Here is a 21,474-nt window from a genome sequence, read left to right as displayed (position 1 = left end):
AATTCCAAAATTTTTCTTAACAACCAACATTAATTTGTCTATGGCAATTTTACATTAAACACACATATACATCATGTTAACACATCACAGAAAAAAAATGAAATACTTATTTTGACTGAACTCTAAAGTTAAGGCACTCTGTTTAAAAAAAAAAAAAACAACTATGGGTGAATGATAGAGGTTAAGTATATGAATTCTACCTCTGTTATCACACAACTTTAACTGAGTCATTACAATTTTCCAGATCTTAATGCTGTCATGTGTAAAATTAGAATTTCAAAAGTCCTTTTGTGCTTAAATATTATATTATTGAGTGGAGATATTCGGTATTTAAAATATAAAACTAGTTGGTAACATTGGTCATATATATAACCTTGTGATCTTCTAAAACTTTTTTTAAGCTAATTTACAATAATCCTTCCCTTCCCCCCATTAAGATTCTTTCCTCTCCTATTATGCCAACAATATAAGGAGCCTACCGATGTTGGAATAATCAAATATATACCCAGGAGGTAGTATGCCATCTCCGAAGCAGTACTAAACTGGAATTATAAATATATAAAAATATATATTATGTATTTATATAAATATAAAATATAAACTGCCAGGACAGTTTTAAGTCTGTCATTAGTTTCCTTGTTTAAGCAAGTCATTTAGTATTTCTAAGCGGTATTATCTATTTTAAAAAATATTATGGTTGGACAAGATTATCTTTATAATTCTTCTCCCAGCTTTAAAATTATTGTATAGTATATTATTATTTTATAGTATGTTGATATAATTTATTTACTGTCAAATGGTATCTTCGTGTAGCCAGAAAAATATAAAGAGGTGCGTTATTTCGTGGAGCTATACTGACATCCTTTGGTAAGGTTTTGGTTGATTCCAACCTAACGTAGAGGTTGATGAATAGAGAGATGGAGTTAGATGGTTGATTTGTAAATAGAACCACTCAGGATGGATTTCCATCTGCTCACACACATTTGGGCATGAAACTCAAATCCCTGAGGAAAAAAAAAGTTAGAGGAAAAAAAGGAGTTTGTGTCAAGTCCAAAGTCTAAATATTTTAATGCATTAATGCGTATTTAAATTATGAATAAAATACTTTTATCTATAAAATATAAAAAAGCAAAATAGATAAAATTAAGCAGACAAGACTGGCTCACGGACGTTCCAAAACGACGAGCAAGGTATGCTCTCGTAAAACAATAAACAACAAAAATAAGGTATTTGGAGAATCAAGAAAAGAAAGTTCACCGAGAGCAAAGATAAAAATTTTAATCCGCAACAAAAAATCACGTTGGTAACGTGTCAGATCTGGTTGCAATTTGACTTGGCATTCCGTTAATACCTGTAGTTCGGTCGTCTGGCGTGAGGATGGTGCAGAAATATATATGTCAGAAGAAGAGCTATCTATTTAAAAAGAATTGCAAGAAGCAGTCCCGTTCCTGAGATTGTGTTACGGACACAGCCGGATTAGATTGGTCTGATTACCTTAGCCTTCAAACAGAGAGTCTTTCTGCCCCGGGGGGAGGGGACGCCTTTCATCCAAAGCCCTCCTCTCGGATGCGCCCTCCCCTCGCATTCACTTGCAAATCGCTGTGTGCTTGCAAAAGCCAGCGCTTCCCCAGTCTCCAACCTTCCCATGGCGAGTGCTGCAGCTCTATCAGCAGAACCTTTCTCTGCTTGTGAGGAAAGGCTTTTGCCCCCGCTCTCTTCCCCCGCCCCGCACCCTTTTTTTTCGGCCCTTAATCAGGAGCACTGAATGAAAGCCAATCAGAGAGAGCTCACCCCCCACCCCCCACTCCGTTTTCTTCGGTTCCCTGCCGTCCAGAGTTAAAAGTGATGCTGAGAGAAAGCTTGAGTTAGATTGAAGTAGAATCAGCGATAGAAAATAACAGCCGAAAACAAACAAAAAGGAGACATAGTGACAATTTCTCCAGGGTTCTTTTGACTGGAACCAACTTCCGTTATCCAGAAGCTGATTTTTAAAAAAGGTAGGAAGACTTCATTTCTCTCTCTGTCTCTCTGTCTCTCTCTCTCTCAAAACTCTCTTAAGGTCTTTTATATTTTTTCCCTCCGGGAGAAAATGTTTGCTTTAAAGTTGTGTTTAGCAGTTATTTCCAAATAATTATCTTTACTACATAAATAAATTAATAAGCATAAAACTCTATATATTTGATTCTAGAAACAACTGTTTTGAATATCTACAGAGGTAATGTAAAACTGGATAAATTATATATTTTGCTCAACAGTGGGTCATGATATTAGAGTTTATGAATTCATTCACTCTGAACAGATGCTAAAAATATATTATGGAGTGAAATTTGTCACGCTCATACTTTCTCATCTTTATTTTAAAAATCAGTTTAAGAGATAACATTGTTGCTGTGAACTCTAGCATCATCTAACATCACTTTGCATTCCATGTGAATGGATACACTCTGCGCTTATTCATAATCATAGTTCATTGTGCGTTTAATATAAAAAGAAATGATAGGCAGAAGACAGATTCCTTGAAATAGTCAATGGTCACTAAGTATCTACATAAATAAAATAGATTGGCGTTTATCAGAAATAGAATAGGCATCATTCCCATATTCATATTTTTTTATGTCTGAGTCAGAAGTATGAAGGGGGAAGAATGAAGGGGGGATTAAATTCACATAGTCAGCAGTTGCAGCATTTATTGTCTCTGCTGCAATAAAATCCATATTTTATGTGGTGTTAAATTAATGCAGCACATTGCAAGTCTAAATGCATGTTCCCAACAAGTAACTATTGATGGCACTGTAAGTATGGGCAAAAGCAGGAGTCTGAAAGTGTTTTTATGCCCTTGCAATAAAAACCTACCATCTCCTTATCATTAAAAAGGGGGGTCTACAGGTGCAATCAAAGACAAACATCATTTAAACACTGCCCTATCATCTTTTGCTTCCAAGAAAACCAGATCTATTTCTTAGAATTGTGGTTTGTCATTCCAGTAAAAGCTTCTGTTATCCAAAACTACGCATCAATTACTCTCAGCTGTTTGGAAATGCATTCTTTTTTTTCTTTTTCTTTTTCCTTAAAGGATCTATATTAAAAACAATCTGTCCCCCCGAAGCTGACAACTGTTTTACATCAATGCATATATAGACTTTCTCCCTACACACCCCTCTCTATCCTTCCTTAAAATGTAGCCACAAGAGCGTCTCTGTGGTGAATAACACTTGGCAAGAGTGTGCTCATTTTTTAGGTCTGGTATGGTGAGGATTTTTAATTAGTAGAACTTTCATGAAAACATTATGTCATTGACAAGAGCTCTAGGTTCATGTTTAGTTAAAGTGATAAAGAAAAAAGGAAAAGGTTATGTCATAGAGAAATAGGTAAATGATAAATTGCATAGATAATCTGCCTTGCTCCCCTTCTCTGCAATGTAAGTAACCTGGCATATATGTATTTAATGTGCAGTGTATAAGGAAATAGTGGTTTATTGGAGTGGAGAGGGTGACTGGATTGGAGAGTGAACAAATATAAGCAGAGTGTGTCTGTGGCTTAGGGACACATCAAATACAAATCCATTGTGATGACAAAAGCATAAAGAAATGCTTCTTTCATTTGCTTTTACTTTTTTTTTTTTTGGCTGTGTTTTTAAAGTATGAGTCAATGTCTACTTTCATTAAATTAGATACTTCATTGGTTTCAAATACTTTCTGCTAACAAACTGACTTCCCTGGTGATTGCATATGCCTTCCCGGCTCCAATCAAAGATAGAATTCCATTCACTTAGATGAAAAAAAAAATAGGGAAATCGGGAAGCATCATATAATCTGTATGACATCCACATGCTAATGCATATATGTGAGGTGGTTAAATTGCCTGGTACCTGAGCAGTGCTTCAGGTAATAGTCCTAGATGTTTATAAAAAAGTAGCTGTTTATTGACAAGAACAGTTATATACAGGTATTCAATTTAATATTACACTATAATATATATTTTTTTGCCTGCACTTGGATTTTCTTTTAAAAACAAGGAATAGAAAATTGTTTTTCTATCTAGAGATATATACATTTCAGACACATTACTAAGAAAATGTAATCTGAAGGAGGTATGATTTTTGTTGTTGAAAAAGAGAATATTAGAAACTGCAAAGATTAATTCCAAAATATGTGAACTCTGTTAAGATTCTAGGGTGCATTTCTTGATCTTCACTTAATTTCTTGTATAAACAAGTAGCTGGGGCAGAGTATATATTATCTGTGGGATTTCTGTACATATGACTTATTTCTTCTGTTTCTTAACCTACTTTGCAGCAAGCGATAACACCGTGTCCTGGAATATGTCATTTTCATACCAAATCATTCCGCTAGGCTGCAGCACAGGAGCAGTAGTTCCGATGATGCTTATTCAGCAGCAAAGTGAACTGTATTTTTGTCATGTTATTATCAGTATTAGTATTGCGTAGCAAGCACTTAATACAAATCACAGCTGTAAACCCAAATACCTCTAGTCTAGCCCTTGAGTTTCAAAAGCATTAGCCATTATATGTTCTTATTTTTGCTATGCAAATTACATTCTAATATTGTTGCCAAGTAAGAAGTGCTTGTAAAACAATGGTACAAAGTGACAAAGAATAAGCAGAAAAATAAAGATTATGTTACCAATAAGTAATTTGATGCAAACATTTGATCTCCAAATTTCAGATCTATGTTTGAAAACTCTACTTTTGATTAACCTAAAATATTATCTGTGTAGGGTTTTAGAAAAGTCACTTTATTAACCATATTATATTTTACAATCATGTCTGAAATAGACTGGAGTTAAAAATCAGGTAGCAAGAAAGATACCTTCATTTTTGTTAGGCTTATACTGAGCCATGGTGACGCTGATAAAGCATGGTACTAAGCGTATATGGTCCCTTATGTGAATATTTTGGAAAATGAATCAGTCCAAGGAATAGCATTAGGAACACATCTTTGAGAAAGAAAGTTAAGATAGTTTTCCTTTTCTTGATACTTTACCCAGACCAAAGAGTTCATCAAGAAAATTTTGTTTTAATCATATTTACAATAACATGAAATATGCAGATAGAAGAAAAAGTCCTGGACTAAAACATTTTAAAATCTGTCTTTTTTTCTGGTTAAAGCATTTGGATTAGGTTCACAGAGCACTGATATAACATTCCCTGCTATTGCATCCCATAAGTTCAACACTCAACATTGCAGATTTTTTTTTTCACACGTAAGAAAGAGAAAATTTCAGGAGTGCCTGTTTTCTAAGATAGCAGTATCAGCTCAGAGTCACCTCTGTCCTTTTCTTCCTTCTTTGCCCTACATACAGCAGCCTCACCTTACTTGACATTTTCATATAAGACCTTGAGCCCTTTTAAAATCCATTTGCGTTGTCTTTTGTAAGGGTATCTAAAGCAAATGAGGCCATTTTTGTCTTTGCCAAAAACCTTCTTTGTCACTTACTCAATCCAACTAACTTAAGAGGCAAACATTGTAAAAAATCATATCTATCACATTAAAGTTGCAGATTTCTGGGAATGCATTATCCTTAATGTAATGTTAACATTGATCCATTAAAACAGTCAGACAGTTTTAAAATGAATGTTTTGATATAACTTTTGCTTAACTGTTATTAATCCAACTAATCACAAAAAATAGTAACTTGATTTTTTTTAAAACGGTGCTTTGCTCTCATCAATGTCTTTATATTTTTATTTCTTTATCACAATGTATATGATGCTCTGTACATAAATATGGTGGGTTTAAAGAAAGGGAAAGCTGAAAATTGAGTATGAATGAAATAAAATTGCATTTTACCTCATTTTAAGAAATAAATGTGACGTTCCTTGAAAATAACGACTGCCTGTGGGAGGATGAAATTCCTTCATTTAAAAAATCTTCTTTAGTAGAGGGATACATGTCCTTAGAGAGTTTGTCAGTAACATTAAAAAAGCACTTTACCAAACCTTGTGATCTTGATTTTCATCTGCGCCCCCCCGCCCTTTTTAGAAAGCAGTCTTGATTCTAAATACTCTGTATGATGCGGAAATATAAATTAAAGTTAAATAACATTTTTGTTTCGGGACATGATTAAGCTATAGGCTATGAAGTATAATACAACATTGTTTCACAATAGGGAATTCATCATTGAATAACATGTCTCAACACTTTCAGAGCCCTGATGATCTCAATCTCTCTGGCTCTTCCTCCTACCTTCCCTCCCTCCTTCTCCCTCTCTCATCCTCTCCATCTCTCCTCCCCTCCGTTTATGACTATTATGAGTCCTTGATTGAGTTTCCCATGTGCTTCTTAAAAATATTACCCTATGTGAAATAATATTTCTGAAAATCTTATAGTTTTTATGGCCAGTATTCTATCATCTGCCGCATTATACATTGGATTCATTGTATTATCCTTTGCATTATAGCATAAAGTATATGACAGTTCAGTTGGCTAGAGCATGTCCTTTAAAATAGGAGCAATTCTTATAGATATTATAACACTTAGGCTTTTAAAGATTTGAAATTGGCACCAATGTAGTTTATTGTACTATCAAGCAATAATGGGAAATTCAGCATTTATAATGAAATAACTTCTCCAAAGTATCAGGATGTAGAATGCATAGATGTGAGTTATTATACTCAGTACATTAGTTATTGATTGGGAATCTTTGTTGATTTACTGTAACAGAGAATATTGAAATAGTTTGACAGAGCTCTCATTTCAAAGAGAAATTAAACCTAAATTGCACGTTTTCAAAAGTTTTTTCTTTGGCCTTTTGTTTTTTTTTTTTTTTGAAAGATACAAACATTACCAGTTTATAACCTAAAAATATAAACTGATATATAATGAGCAAATGTCTATTCTAGATATTGTAGAATGAAAAACTGCTATTCTTCCCTGTCATTTCCAGTTGAAAAATGGGAAAATGTAAACTAATTTTAATCAAGTTAAGCAAAAAGTATGGGAAATTAAAATAATCAATAAACTGAATAAAGTAAATGTTTTAACATGTTATTCTGGTAATTCTCTGCAATGTTCACATAGTACTTATAAATGCAAAAATTGAATTTGAAATTTGGCATAGTTATATGAACAGATCAAAGGCAATCAACATACTTGCCTATGTTATTGAGTACTTTTTTTGCATATGCTAATATGTTTTTTAAATGTGACTGATAGATACTCCTTTTTCATGTCACTCTACTTCCAATAATGTCAAGTTAAACCAACTCCATTTGAAAACTATGGTAACTTCTGGGATTTTTAAAAGTAATGAATGTTTTCATAATTTTTGAATCAAGACTTCAAATTTAGATGAAGTACCATAATGTTTCTGGATCATTTGACTTCTAAGCATCATCTTTAAATTGTGAGTCTCATATTTACGTAGATTTTAAAATATTTAAACTGAGAGACTTTAATGGTTTTGTGTTTACCATGTAAATCTTCCACATATAAAGGATATTCCTTAATTTTTAAAAATATTTGCTTTAAATAAACTAAAATATTAAATTTTTACTACCTCTAATTCATTGGTTTGAATTTATTGCTAATCAAATAAAGAATATAAATCGCGTGTTTTTTTAACACCAACATTCGTTTACTTTAGCAATGGCATCAAACAAGCCATTGGGTTAAAACAATGTGTGTGTCAACTTATTTAATCAAATAAGCAGAAATTTAGTAGTCTAGTAACAGCCTAGTTAAGTGAAAATATTTTTCCTCCTTTTTTTTTTTTTTGAGTTCTTCATAAAGTTGGGAATTATTCCTTCTCTGTAGTGTTGAACCTTATTTTGTCACCTAAATGACTTTTCAATATATGGTCTCTGGAGAGTGAAAACCACCATGAAGATTTATCTGTCTGCATCTAGGTCCCCAGACTTGAATAAAATCCTTTCTCCATGAATAAGAACCTATGGAAAGTCTTTCTGTCTATATCCACTCCCTTCACTAAGGCTTGGTTACTCTTTTGGAGGTTTGTTTAAAATGCTAAGTACAGGCATGTATGTAGAAACACTCTTCCTTTCCTTTCTCTTCTCTTCTGTCCCTGCCCCGGGCCCCGCCCCCCCCCCCCCCATGCTGGAGTGAAGAGTGGAGATTTTTCTATATGTTTCTATACTAAATAAGTGATTTAATTTTTCCTACTGATATAAAGCTTTTTAGATCGATAAAATAAAAAATGAGAACATGTTTTTCAAAGAATCTCTTCTAGCTACTTTCCCTTTTAGAAATGTGTACCTTAATTTTTCAACACTTAATACTGTGCAATTCTACATAATTTTTTTATTATTAATTTGTAGAACTTCAGTCTCTTGGGAATAGATCCAAGTATTTATTTTCAATAGAAATTAAATATCTTTAAAATCTAAGTTAGTTTTTTCTTTCTTGTAGTTGGATTATCCTTTGCATAGAGTATGAAATCTGAACGAAATAGCAGAAAAACATGTTTTCTTTTTTAGCACAAAGACTCATCATCATTGTTAGGTGTACATCCAGCCCAGTCGAGATGTGAAGTTAAAGAAATGGTAGCCATAATGTTAACTTCAGAGCAAAAACATCAGTTCACTTCACTTTATTAGTAGGGGCTGCATCAAACCTGTTTCTAGGTAGACCCAAGATTAAAAAAAAAAAAAAAGTATGGATGAAAAGAGCCTTGTTCTTTCTAGAAACAAACTAAGATGTTGCCTATAACTTACTGTCCTTAAAATATCCTTATGGAAATTTTCAATTTTTAATAGTGATGTCAGGCTACTACAATGATAATGCAAAATTCACAATCATTAACTGTCTTTTGATTTTAGGCTATCGTAGCTCTTTATTCTTTTATATGTGTCATGTTTTTCTTTTGGATTTTTCTTTATTAATTTGAATGGTCTCCTCTAATCTAAACAATAACTTGCTCAATTTTTTCTCAGCTTTTAATTAACTTCATTCATTTTGGGAAAAGTCTATATGAACCATTCCCTTCGCACCACACCCAGAGATATAAGGGTGACTCCAATACAAATTTTGTGCTTGAGGAGAGGTAGTTCTAATGTGAGATAATCACAATTAAATATCATGATTTATAATAAAATATTAATACTACTAAATTTTAATTTTAATTTTCATAGAATAGTAGTAAATTCGATTAGCAGAATATCATTGGTCAGTCACCTAATTTCTCCATACAACGGAGTCTTCAGTTTTAATTTTCTATTATGGAAACTACTGAAGGGACCTCACAGTGTCTTGTTTCATTCATTTATTCATTCTTTCATTCCTCTGTTCACATGTATTCTTTAAGGCCTATCATAAGCCAGACAGTCTGCAAGCATCCAGAGATAACACACATGGAGAGAGAAAAAACAGAACCTCTGCTACAGTGAGGCTACAGTGAGGCACTAAAAATAATCACATGACTTGTTATTATATTTCTGTTTTGATAAATGTAAGAAGGATGAGTATTAGGTACTTTTGGAATAATAATATGGGGCACTAATTTCATCTATTTTTTTTAAGTTGTATTATTATATTCAAAGCCACATGACATCTTTCAAGAAAATATCAGAATAAGTTAGCAGATTAGTTCAAGATACAGATTCATTCATGGACTCCTGTGAGTTAATTCTGTGTCAGGTGGGAGCAGCCATCTTGGTTGGTGATCTGTGTCACACTTTACATATGCAACAGCCAATTGTCATCTTGCAGCAAGGGCTCAAATTCGAGACGAATATTCCCTTCTAGACAAGAAGCCTAAACAAAAAGTGTATTTCTGTAGACCAAGTAGACTCCAAAATTCTATTGCTAAAAATTGTTTTGAACAGAAGCTTCCACATTCCCACAAGCAATTAAAATACTCACACCTCAGAAGCCATTCAGTTTCAAATTTGGTCACTCTGTGAAAAAGTTTTTCCCATATAATATTCTATTTTAGTGAGGATACCTGATGAAGGTTATGTTTAATTGGGAAACTACAGTGATAAGGCTGCATGTCCAAAACACTGAGATTGCCTTTCTTATAATGGCAGGATTGATAAGATTGTCTTAGAATTTCTTTGATGGCTAAAAGCATGGACCATGGTACCAAGCTGTTCGTTTAAAATCTGTGTCACATATCATATATTCAATATTAAATATGTTTCGTATTTAACATTCCTTGTCGTTTTTCATCTGTAAAATGGGTTAACAATTGTACTTACATAATAGTGCAATTGTCATAATTAAAAGAAACAATAATCATAAAGAGCTAATAATGCCTTTCACAGAATAGGTGTTCTAGTGCTACATGTTATTATTATTGTTACCTATTATTTTATTGGTATTATTATAACTATATGTAAATTCATGTGACCTATGACTTTTCATTAATATTGAGTGTGTGCATGTTTTTAGCCATAGCATATGATATGGCTTTGGCTAGCTAGCACTTTAAAATTTTTGAAAATTTAACTTGTATCATGTAATGATCATTTTGTGCTTGAGTTGAAATGAGAAATCCTTGTTGTTTTAAGTCTGTCACTAATTCTACTATTAACATCATCAATTTGCCATTCCAATTTTTTTTTTTTTTTTAGTTTGTGAAAATAGGAGTTAGAGCCATATAATTTCCAAGGACGCAGTCAGTTTGTCTATTGTTATCCTTAGAATGAGCTTATACAATCTATGATTGTAACTACAAAGGGCCTAATATATAATTGTAATGAATATATCCATTCCCTAACGTTTGTGAAAATGTCAGTTGCATTAAGAGAGAATGGAACCCGAAAACTTAAATGACATTCTCAGACTCTGAGTAATTGCATGAGCTAGGGAATTAATAGATATAAAGTTTGAAAATGACATGAAGGACCCAAAAAAGACAAGAGGAGGGAGAAAGCATTAGAAAGACGGAGACTAACTGTTTTGAGTTTCATAAACCACATAAACTCACTCAGGTGAGACATGAACCATTCTGAATATACTGCAGTAATGGTTCCTTTCACAGATTCTCCTTCTTGAGGTCAGAGTAATGAGAATTAGAACAAGAATGATGAACAGAGGCAGTACATTACAGAAATAATCCCATTAAAGTTTGGGTACCTATAAATCTCGGGAATAATTCTGTAGTCTGTATTACAAGCTGAAAGGTCAGTGGGCTACCACTCTCTTTGACTAGGTCCCGGAAACCGTCTGATGAAGACATATAACCTGTGGCAAAATGTGAAAATTTTAACAGGTTTTAGTTAGATAATTCATTCTTTTCATTCTTCACATTCAAGAAGATGGGAAAATCAATTTAAAATTACGGTTTCTGTGTTTTTTCTTTCATTTTGTGGCTCTGCTTATAAGGTAATAAAGTATTGGGAATGAATTCTGTGAATTCTATAAACAAACCAAAACAGTAAGGTCATAAAATTGCTGTGAGTTCATAAATACTTTTCTTTTAAAAACTTTATTTTTAAAATTTAAACTTACTTTTCTTTCAGTTTTATTTATAATTCAGGACTAATATATTTATTTTAGAAGCTCACATATTTAAAGAATATACGTTGCACTTTATCCTATCTGCCCATATGTATAGGTGAAGTGAGCCATAATAAAAGACCACTAAACCTAGCCAACAGATATAATTTTGTGAACATAGTAATGACAACTCTTATTGTTATTATAACTATATATTAACATTTATTATATATTTAATTATTTATTATTTTATCAAAGTCAGAGTCTCTATCATTTTTATTAAATACTATAATCATTTAATAACATTCATTTTGTTTTCATGGTTCCACGATAATATTTGGTTAAATGATTTATGGCTGACTGAGATGGTATTTTAAAATATTCTGTTAATATTTTATACTTGAATTTATTTTCTAAAAGTAGAATTAGGCTTTCCAAGTTCTAAAAATAAGACATACTTTGTCTTTAGTTTTAAAATTCTTTAATTATGCTAGAGAAAAATTTTATTAACTTGCAAATATTTTCTTATTTAGTTGAAATCAAGTAAAAATAAAATTATAAAAAAGATATGAAATTAATTTTGAAGAACCTAAACAAAATAAATGTTGAATAATTAATTATGCAGACTAATTATTTCCTTTCAAAATCCTTCAAATTCTTCAAGGTAGTTGACCATTTAATGTGTTGTTTTGAATGTCCGCATTTTAAAATAATGTAAATTGTACTTCAAAGCTTAATCAGAATGTTGAAATGAGTTTATATTTTTGAAGTATGTTCCCATTTATAGGTAAATTGCTGCTAATATTTCTAGTAAAATTCTATTAAGTTGTCAAGAGGTAAAACAACATATTTAGGTGTTTGGAGCCACCTTGTGGTCGTATCATAGAATATTAGAGAATCCTCTGTGGCTTCAGATTCTTTCCAAGTGGACATTGATTGCACTTGGAAGGATTCAAACAAATGTGAAGTTATGTTAAAGGCTATAAAATGACATTAAGAATAGATTACGTTTAAATTGATTCAATTTAGTTTTTACATGTTGATATGAATTAAAAAATGTTTTGCAAAAATCTCAGCAAAATATTTTAAACACTTTGGACAAGATATAATTTTTAAACTAAAAAAAATATTTTTACTGTGCAGCTGCAAATCAACTCTAATGACTCCTTAAATGTTTAACTTTCTCTAAGCAAAATGCCTTTCAACATCCTCTTGTATGCAGGGAAAAGAAACCCGGGTCTGCATAGTTTTTATTTTTGCATTTTGGAAAATTTAAATGTAAATATAGAGCCTGCTAAAAAAGCAAAGAACAGCACCCCCTGGTCATTAAATGTGTTTGTCAGTGAGCTCATTGAGAGTCAGAAAGACAAGTTTGTTTGCTTTAATTTTTCCATAAATACTAGAATAATATAATTCGCTTTGTATAATAGACATAGTCACCAAACATCAGGCCTCTTTTACTAAGTTTTTTGTAACCTAACAACACACTTACAGGAGAGCAGAACCCATACTTACTGCTTCTCTTGTAGTTTTACAAGGAAATAACTGCACTTCAAAACAAAACAATACAATTATTTCCTAGGAACCAGAAATAAATGCTTTTAGACTTTTAAATCTGGAACAGCTATTGATTTCTTATGTGAACTTATTCCTCATTGCTTATCATTTGAAGGTAATAATAAAGAAATTTGATCGGAATGCAGTTTTTTTGTACATTGCCAAAAGCAAAAGATGAGCAAAAAAATTTCCTCTAATTTATTTCTGTATCTACAACTATATTTACAACTATGTATATTTATTTATTTCTTTATCTGGACACATTTATGTTACCATCTTAAAGTATGACCATTTATCATTATCATCATTATCATCATCATCATCAAAACCTGGGTAAGACTTCATTTCCAAAGTTGGACATGGGCTCACTTAGTCACACTGACAGACCACACAATGTGAACAGCTCCTGAACTACCTCTCTTTTTGGGCACTGGGATGATTAACTTTAATTAAGAAAATACTTCTCAATGGGAACTGAAGACAAATTTATAAAATTACAGAAAATATTATGACAATATTATGTGTTAAAGCCATAAGTTGTTCATCTTTATAAAGCAAATAATTTTCTCTCTTTTGAACATGCCAGGCTATCTTTTAATATAAAACAAGTGGCCAGAGCATGTCATTTCTCATGCACAGCCCAATAGTCTGACTGAAAACAAAGATTACTTTGCTTCCCATTAAACCATGTTCCCTCTATCAACAAAAGTGCTTCTATTCTAAGAGATATTACTATTGATTTGCTTTTATTCTCAAAAGACTGCTAGTATTTTTTCTGTGCTGCATATGGTTTATTATTTCGAATAAATGTATAAAATATTTATTTCAACTCCAAAAGGGAACCAGAAATTGAAATGGAATATTTAAGAGTTTAGAAATGTTTAAAATATAGATAAAATCTTCTGATGGTGTAATATTCACATTTAATGTTATTGCTTAGGTCGCAGTTTTTTTGCTAATGAATAGTAAATGTGTAATCATAAATGTAGAAAGAAACATGAAACTACGTTCCCTGGTGAGTAAAAACCAAGAGACAACCGAAGATACTTTTAGCTAGAAAGTTCTAGTTACTTCTCGATTTTAATCTAAAACATAGCATACCTGTTTACTCAAGACAATTTAACTTCAAGTGATAAGGGAGAGTTTCATCATTAACCATCATCCTGAAACCATTTTTAAACCTTACTATTTTTTTTAAAAGACCTAGGGCTAAAAATGCATCATCTATAAATATTAATAACTCTTTTTCCTTCAAATATGATTATTTGACAAATTCTTTCAATTCTAACTCTATAAAAACTATAAAATTGTTCTTTGATTCCAATTCAATACTATAGAAGAGGTTCAAATGATGTATTCCCTTTGTAGTTCAACCATATTTTAATATTCTTAATATATATTATGGAATTTACTAGGAACTTGGAAAACAGTTATGGTCTTTTCCTCAAAGAGATGAAAATATAGTAGGAAAGAGCAACGTTTAAAGCAAAAATACATTTTAAATCACTTAAATCACTTAAATCACTTTGCTTATAGGATGAGTGAAGTTTTAGGGGAATGCACTTGAGGAACATGACAATTTAATCCTAGGGAAGATGAAGGGGGACTTGAAAGGTGAGTATATTTCATAGGTTATTAAAATATCAAACTAATAAAACAAGTTTGGCTCTGCAAATCCAAAGTCCTCCTAGCTCACCTTCTCTTTTTCTCTTCTAAACTTTCCTATAATACATTTTTCTTAATTCATTTTTTGTATAATTATTCATTCAATAATATTTATTGATTCTCCATATGGAGAAAGCGGTATGTTAGGCACCAGGATGTGATGGAAAATAAGTCGTTTTCAAGTTTCCAAATCTCTAATGCCCCATGTTTTCCAGAGGACAATCAAAACAAATTATAGTAAGGTCTGATAATTGTAAGGAAGAGTATAAACATAGGCTACTAAGAGGTTAAAGATAAGGGCATATGCCAATATTAGAGTCTAAAACAGCTTCCTTCAGAGATGAGATTAAATTTAAACCCTTAAAGCTGTGACTCTTTGTTTTATTCACTAGCTCAAAAATTTCCCTGCACAAGTCCATTTTGAAAGATACTACTACATAATGATAAATTATTTTCACTCCCCATTTGGGCAGATCTTTTACCTTTGCCACCAAGAAGCTTGGAAGTTTTGGCTAAGGTACTTGATATAGCTAAACCTCAGTTTCCTTGTCTGGAATATGGTATAACAATGTGGCTACTCTTAAAACTAAGGATTAAATGAAACTATACTTAGAAAAACACCTGCTTTAAGGTATTTTTTTCTTATATATGCCCGATATATGATTAGTTTCTTGAAACCAACGTCACTTTGATTTTTATCTCCAACCCCAAAACTTAACTCAGTAACTCTCACTTAGTAGCAAATATGTAATAAAGAAATTCATGCATCAGATAAGTAGAACATATATATATATATATATATATATATATATATATATATATATATATATATATATATATGTATTATGGTTTACGTTTTACAGATAAAAATGCTACACAGAGTAATTGAGAGATTAAATAACTTATTAAAAAGTGTTTTTCTTTTCACTGGACAATGTTCTCTAACTTTTCTTTAATTCAAAGCAGTTTTCTTTTTTAGAAGTATAAACCGTAAAGCGTTTTTTTTTTTCCTTGACTTGATCGATTGGTTGTCTTTTTCATTTAATATGTGCAACTGGCCCCACCCTAGACCTACTGCATCAGAATTTTTGGAGTTATGGTATGGCTATATATTTTTAAAAATTCTTGCTAGATGACTTGAATGTGCACACCAGATAAATAATTGTAACTAGAAAATACTGTGATGTTTTTATGGCTGAGCTCATAAACTGATTCTAAAATCAATTTTAAATGGGAAAGAAATACATTAAAAATAACAAGTATTTATTCTTGAAAGTAGGAACGTTGAAGGGGACATTACTCATTGTGAAATACACAAGTTTTTATTTGATTCTTTTTTAATTGACTCTTGCTTTATGGTAATTTATTGTTTTAAGCAGATATTATGTACAGTGCTTTGGTATACACTAAGATGAATGTATAATAGAAAAACTAAACGATATTGTATGATACCGAGAAACAAAATAGCACAAGCAGTGCTTAGTGGTATACAATTAAGCGCTAAAATATCTCTAAATCAATAAATACTAGGAATTATCAATGTAAGTCAGAAAACTGAAGTAATGGGGCTAATAAAATTGTTACTTGACCTTGGCTTGGAGAATGTATAAAATGTATAGAAGGGTAGGCATTCCAGAATTTGTATCACTGTGAGCAAAGATGGGATGTATATTGAGTTTTGGTTGGTCACTAAGAAACCAAGTTAGGTTTATGCTGAGAAAACTGTATTTATGAAGAAACTTGAATACTGGTTTAAGGAAAGGGTCAGACATGATTAAAAAGTTTTTAAAAGAGATACTATTCTAAAATTTATTTAAGAAGGTATTACTTTACCTTAAACTCAATGAGACAAATAAGCTTAAAAAAAAAGAATCAATCATTATTCTTGGCATTTTACATGCCTCAAATGGTGGTGTTAATATAAACCCAAATGCCTCAAGTCAACTGAAAGCTATTGTTTCCCCCAAAATAAGACAACCTGCGAGTGCTAATGGAATTATGGTCATAAGTGTGTCAAATTCTGCCCATTCTTCATCCCTAGCCATTTTCTCTTGTATGCTCTCAAACATATATGCCTTGAGTTTCCATTTAATGTCTGATTTTCCTCACTCCATTTATAGTTCCTCATGACCTGAGTGTTGTCTAGCATCTTCTCAAACTGATGGAAATGTAATTTTCTCTCATTTCTGATTGCTGATGGGTTCTGGTGTTCTACAGCTATTAAGACTACTGATGGTTACACTAATGAATTAGCATGTTTGATGTGTCAAGTGGTTTTGTTTAAATTCTACTTCAGTCTATGGCCATCCACCCTGAATGTGCCTGATCCTGTCTGATCTCAGAAGCTAAGCAGGGTCCGGCCTGGTTAGTACTTGGATGGGAGACCACCTAGGAAGACCAGGTGCTGTAGGTGTAAAATAAGTAAGTAAGTAAGTAAATAAATAAATAAATGAAAATAAGGTATTGTAAGCTGACAAGGTCCTTGCAATCTGTGAGGTCAACCAAGGGTTGCCTCGCCTATAAATTCTACTTCAGTTTAGGCTCATTTGTGTGACTAGTGGTTATTTATTTCAAACTTTGGTTTGAAAATTACTTGTCCTTAGTCTCATAGACAATTATTGGCAAAATGCAAAGCAGAAATTAAGTCGTAAAACTCCCATCCCGGTGTTATTACTGCCATGCTATAAGAGCAGTCGAAGTTTTACTCACTGTAAAGTGAAAACTCAAACAATATCAAATTTACGAGTTTATTTATTTTTTTATAATTAACTGAGATAATACATATAATGTACTAGTATAGTATACAGTACATATTCTTAGTATAATAGTTGAAGCTGTCATTGTGATTATTTGTAGATGTTTTGTTATTTAAATGTTTTAAAGCAAATAATTAAATATTGATAATACTCATAATAAAGATAACTTATTTATTGAGAACTTTCTAAGTGCTAGTCACTATACAGAGTGATTAACTGCTAGTGTTTCTTTTAATCATTATGTTGAAGGGGATGGGTAATATTATTGTTTTCATTTTACAAATGAGAGGACTGAAGCACAGAGAGGTTAGTTAACTTTCACAAGTCACAAAGGTAGAATGTAAAAAAGCCAGAATGCAAACTCTGAAAACATGGTACCTGCCCTCTAGTCTTAACTTATAACTCATAACGAGTACTCAATAACTGTTGAATGAATAAATTTCCTATAGTCAAGATAAAATTATGTATCTATTCCTGAGAGAAGAAAACATATGATCTATTTTTTCTACTCTTATTTTACTTTTTATAAAATTTCTCTTTATTATTGACTTTTATTTTATTGTTTGTTTGTTTGTTTGTGTTTGTTTTAGTGAGAGAAAATTGGCCTAAACATAAATAGGGTTTACTTTTACATAAAAGTAAAACAGTGTCATATTTTAAGTACTGTTTTATTAATATGTACAATTGAGTGGTCTAAATTTATGAATGCTGGAAAGATTTTCATTTTAGGTAGGAAAAGTCACTAAAACAACTACTAACTTATAAAGTTGTCATAAATTTCTTAGTGGGCTTCATGTCATTCTCTTAGCATTATATAGTAGTTTATTATTTTTCAGTGCTCCTAGTTGGGAAGATAAAGCATATAATGATATTTTCCAAAGTTCATAAAATAGTTTTGAAGTATACATAAGAAAATAGTCACAGTGGTTACCTCTGGTTATAGAGGTAAGGGGGTCACATGTTTACAGTTGGAGAACCATTTTTATTGAACAAAAATAATTCTGTTAGAAAGTATTGTCATAAATGTGGATTAATTTTTCAAAAAACTTTTTAATTAAAAATAGCTTGTTAATCATTATAAGTTAACTCATTCATATGTCAAGTACATGTACATATGAACACACTATTCACTGAATTTTAATAAACTAAATCACTATTTCCAGGAGGACATTCAATAACATTTCTTCCCCATGTGGCTTCAACCATAGGAGGTTTTTATATTTTTCTAAAAATTGACTAACAGAAAACCTTGTTGAGGTTATGACATAACCTTGTCGGGGTTTCTCACAGCTTATTCAGGTTATGTGAATTTTGAAAACTGAGTTTTCAAATGATAATATGAATATATTTAATGTAATCAAATATTTAAGGGGAATAACTATCTTGTAACAAATTACTTAGGTTATTTCAGAACCCATTTTTCCACTGTGATTATTGTCATTTTCATACTCCTATGAGATTTCTGAAAAAAAAAAAATAACAGAGATGGAAGTATATATCTGAATTATATGAAATATTTGAAAGTTTGACACACAGAGAAAAGTGAACCAAGAGTTTACTTTGCTCTGTATTTATCTAAAGTATTTCCATTTTAATTCTCAGTTTCATGGTCATCTTCATCAACCACTTAGTTTTTGTGAAACAAAAGAATCTGTTATATACAATTAGTATTATTTTAAATGCTATTAGTTTTGTAATTTTGTTTGCAGTTATTACTTTTTGCGTTGTATTATAAGCACAAATGTTTATTATTTTACAAATAAGGTATACAAGATCTAATTTTATATGTGTTTCAGTAACATTATTCTATAAGTAATCCATATCAATGTAGCAGCAAATGTGAAATGATAACACAATTCAACATAAAAGCCCATGATGAATCTAAAATGATCTCTCTAGCTTTAGTAAAAATGTCGCAAATTGTAATTACTGAGTGAGAATAATAGATAATGATGATATTTTGCAGCTAAGGTTAACATTTTAAAATGTGATGGACCTCATGATATAAGAAAACTTTATAGATTTCTAACACTAAGAGACTAAGTTACTTCAAAATAAAGCTTTTTGTATACCACAATCTAGAGTACATATCTGGTAGAGAAATAGCCTTGGTATGTTTCCATGTTTGTGAATTGTGTGTGTGTGTGTGTGTGTGTGTGTGTGTGTGTGTGTGTGTGTGTGTGTGTGTGTATTTTCCAGAATCAGACAGAATGCAGTTAAATGTAGAGATTTTATGCCAACACTTGAAGAGAATGTACCCTCAGACAGAGTTCAGTGTATCTAATCACATTTTCATAATGGTCATTTGGAAATTTGACCTTGGATACAGGAGACTCATTCATTCAACAGTAACTGAGTACTTTATGTTAGACTACTGCACCACAGCAGTCCTTGCTACTGAGCCCATGTTACTCAGACACCTGGTTCTGTAATTTCAGTGTGAAAATTTGTAAGCTTGATCACTTCAAATGTAACTAAAGAGCAAGAGGAGCCCTGTAGTTTGACAAAGATGAAAGCAGTATTAATGTTATATTGGGCCACTTCCTTTTAATAGTCTAGAATTGATTTATTGTATGTTTTTTATCTAAACCTTTTATGAACCCATTATATTTTCAGCCTGTGTTACTTCCGTGAGCACTCTACCTAATAAATAAAGTAGTATGGCACTTCCCATTATTTATCCTAAATTTATCTCTCTTAAACTTCAAAGGGTGCCCTTAGACCTAGAATAATTGAAGTTTGTGGATAGCTTGCTTGGCTTTCGTACTGTTCACCTTCTTCATGATTTAATAGATGTCAGACTTTCCAGACTGAAGATTCTAATCTTTATGGTCTTCCAATACAAAGCTTCTCCATTTCTTTAATGATAGTTTAGTTGTTTTTATATATTTGAGGTAATGCAGACTGCATTGTGTGAGAACATTGAGACTTGCGGTTCATAAAAATTCATGATAAAGTGAGCATTTTAGTCTGGCCCTTTTCACCAATCAAGGAATGCTTAATGCATGCTCGATATCTCTTGAGTTCATTTTGCTTTCATCAAAAATTGGGCATTTAGAAGGGTTGGTTTTTATGTTCATGAGAATTTAGAATCTCAGAAATGAAATTACAAAATGATTATTTTAAAAAAGAAAAAATACTTTTGATGTGGTTGGTGAGACAAGGAATATAATGAAATAATTTAGAATAAACCTTTGTGTGGTGATTAATATGGAAATAGCCAATTTTACATACTAACATAGGAACATTCTCAGTACCTCCATAACAGCCATGCCTAGTCTTGTGTCACCTTATTATAGCTTTCTTTAAATTTCTCAGAGATAATTATATTTTCCTCTCTCTTTGTTTATGTTGTTTACCCACAATTTGATTAAACAACATTCACCAATATTTGGTATGTTTTTAGAGATTTATTTAAATATTGATTGAGGTAATAGGGGAAAAATCTATATATAAAATAGACTAGACTCTATCTAGTACCTCATGGAATATTCATTCTAGAGTGGGGATCAAACAGTAAAAATCTAAACAAAAATTTTTCATGTAGCTGATTGTAATAAGTGCTATGGAGGGAACAAAGCAAAGATGGGCCTGTTACTGGTCTGAAGGTTGTTCATTTCTCAACAAGCGGCTGCTTTTTGCTGGGTGAGTTTTTGTTCCCTACTTTACCTTAAAGCACCTAGTGAGCTCTCAAAAAAAAAAAAAAAAAAAAACCGTTGCCGCATATCTTGTTTTTCCTTCAATCTGCTGTTATACTTTGATAGTGGAGAAACATTACAGAAATGTATTTCTTAGGGAAAATAGAGAGAGAACTTTCATTTCTCTCTAGATAAGGTGCAGTTCACAAAATGCAAAAAACTAGTTTTGAGTGATACATTTTTCATTTTCATCACTGATATAGTTGACAGTTATGTGGGGGGGGGGAACACATGCCATGAAACAAATACCTAAAAACATGTGTGTGGTTATTTAAAAGTACAGCTCATCCTGCGATTGCATTTGGAAGTCAGCATCGCTTTCTGCTTTGTTTCTGAGAGCTTTCCTTTTCTGCAAAGTAGGTGATACTATGACCAGAG

General features: G+C 31.8%; 1 protein-coding gene and 1 pseudogene across 1 annotated transcript in view; both read left to right on the top strand.

Annotated features, from left to right (window-relative positions):
• Positions 1–1,636: 1,636 nt before the first annotated feature.
• CDH10 (cadherin 10) overlaps positions 1,637–21,474 on the top strand; it is a 143,909-nt gene continuing 124,071 nt past the window's right edge. Inside the window, exon 1 of the mRNA XM_011356439.2 lies at positions 1,637–1,997. The gene's annotated coding sequence lies outside the window, so the exon portion shown is untranslated. The remainder of the gene's footprint in view (positions 1,998–21,474) is intronic.
• On the top strand, positions 16,938–17,055 carry LOC111737510 (annotated as a pseudogene).

The sequence above is a fragment of the Pteropus vampyrus genome, unplaced genomic scaffold, assembly GCF_000151845.1.
Source record: "Pteropus vampyrus isolate Shadow unplaced genomic scaffold, Pvam_2.0 Scaffold27, whole genome shotgun sequence".
Classification (NCBI taxonomy): Eukaryota; Metazoa; Chordata; class Mammalia; order Chiroptera; family Pteropodidae; genus Pteropus; species Pteropus vampyrus.
The sequence above is the reverse complement of the archived record's forward strand: the minus strand, read 5'-3'. Positions and strand labels throughout refer to the sequence as shown.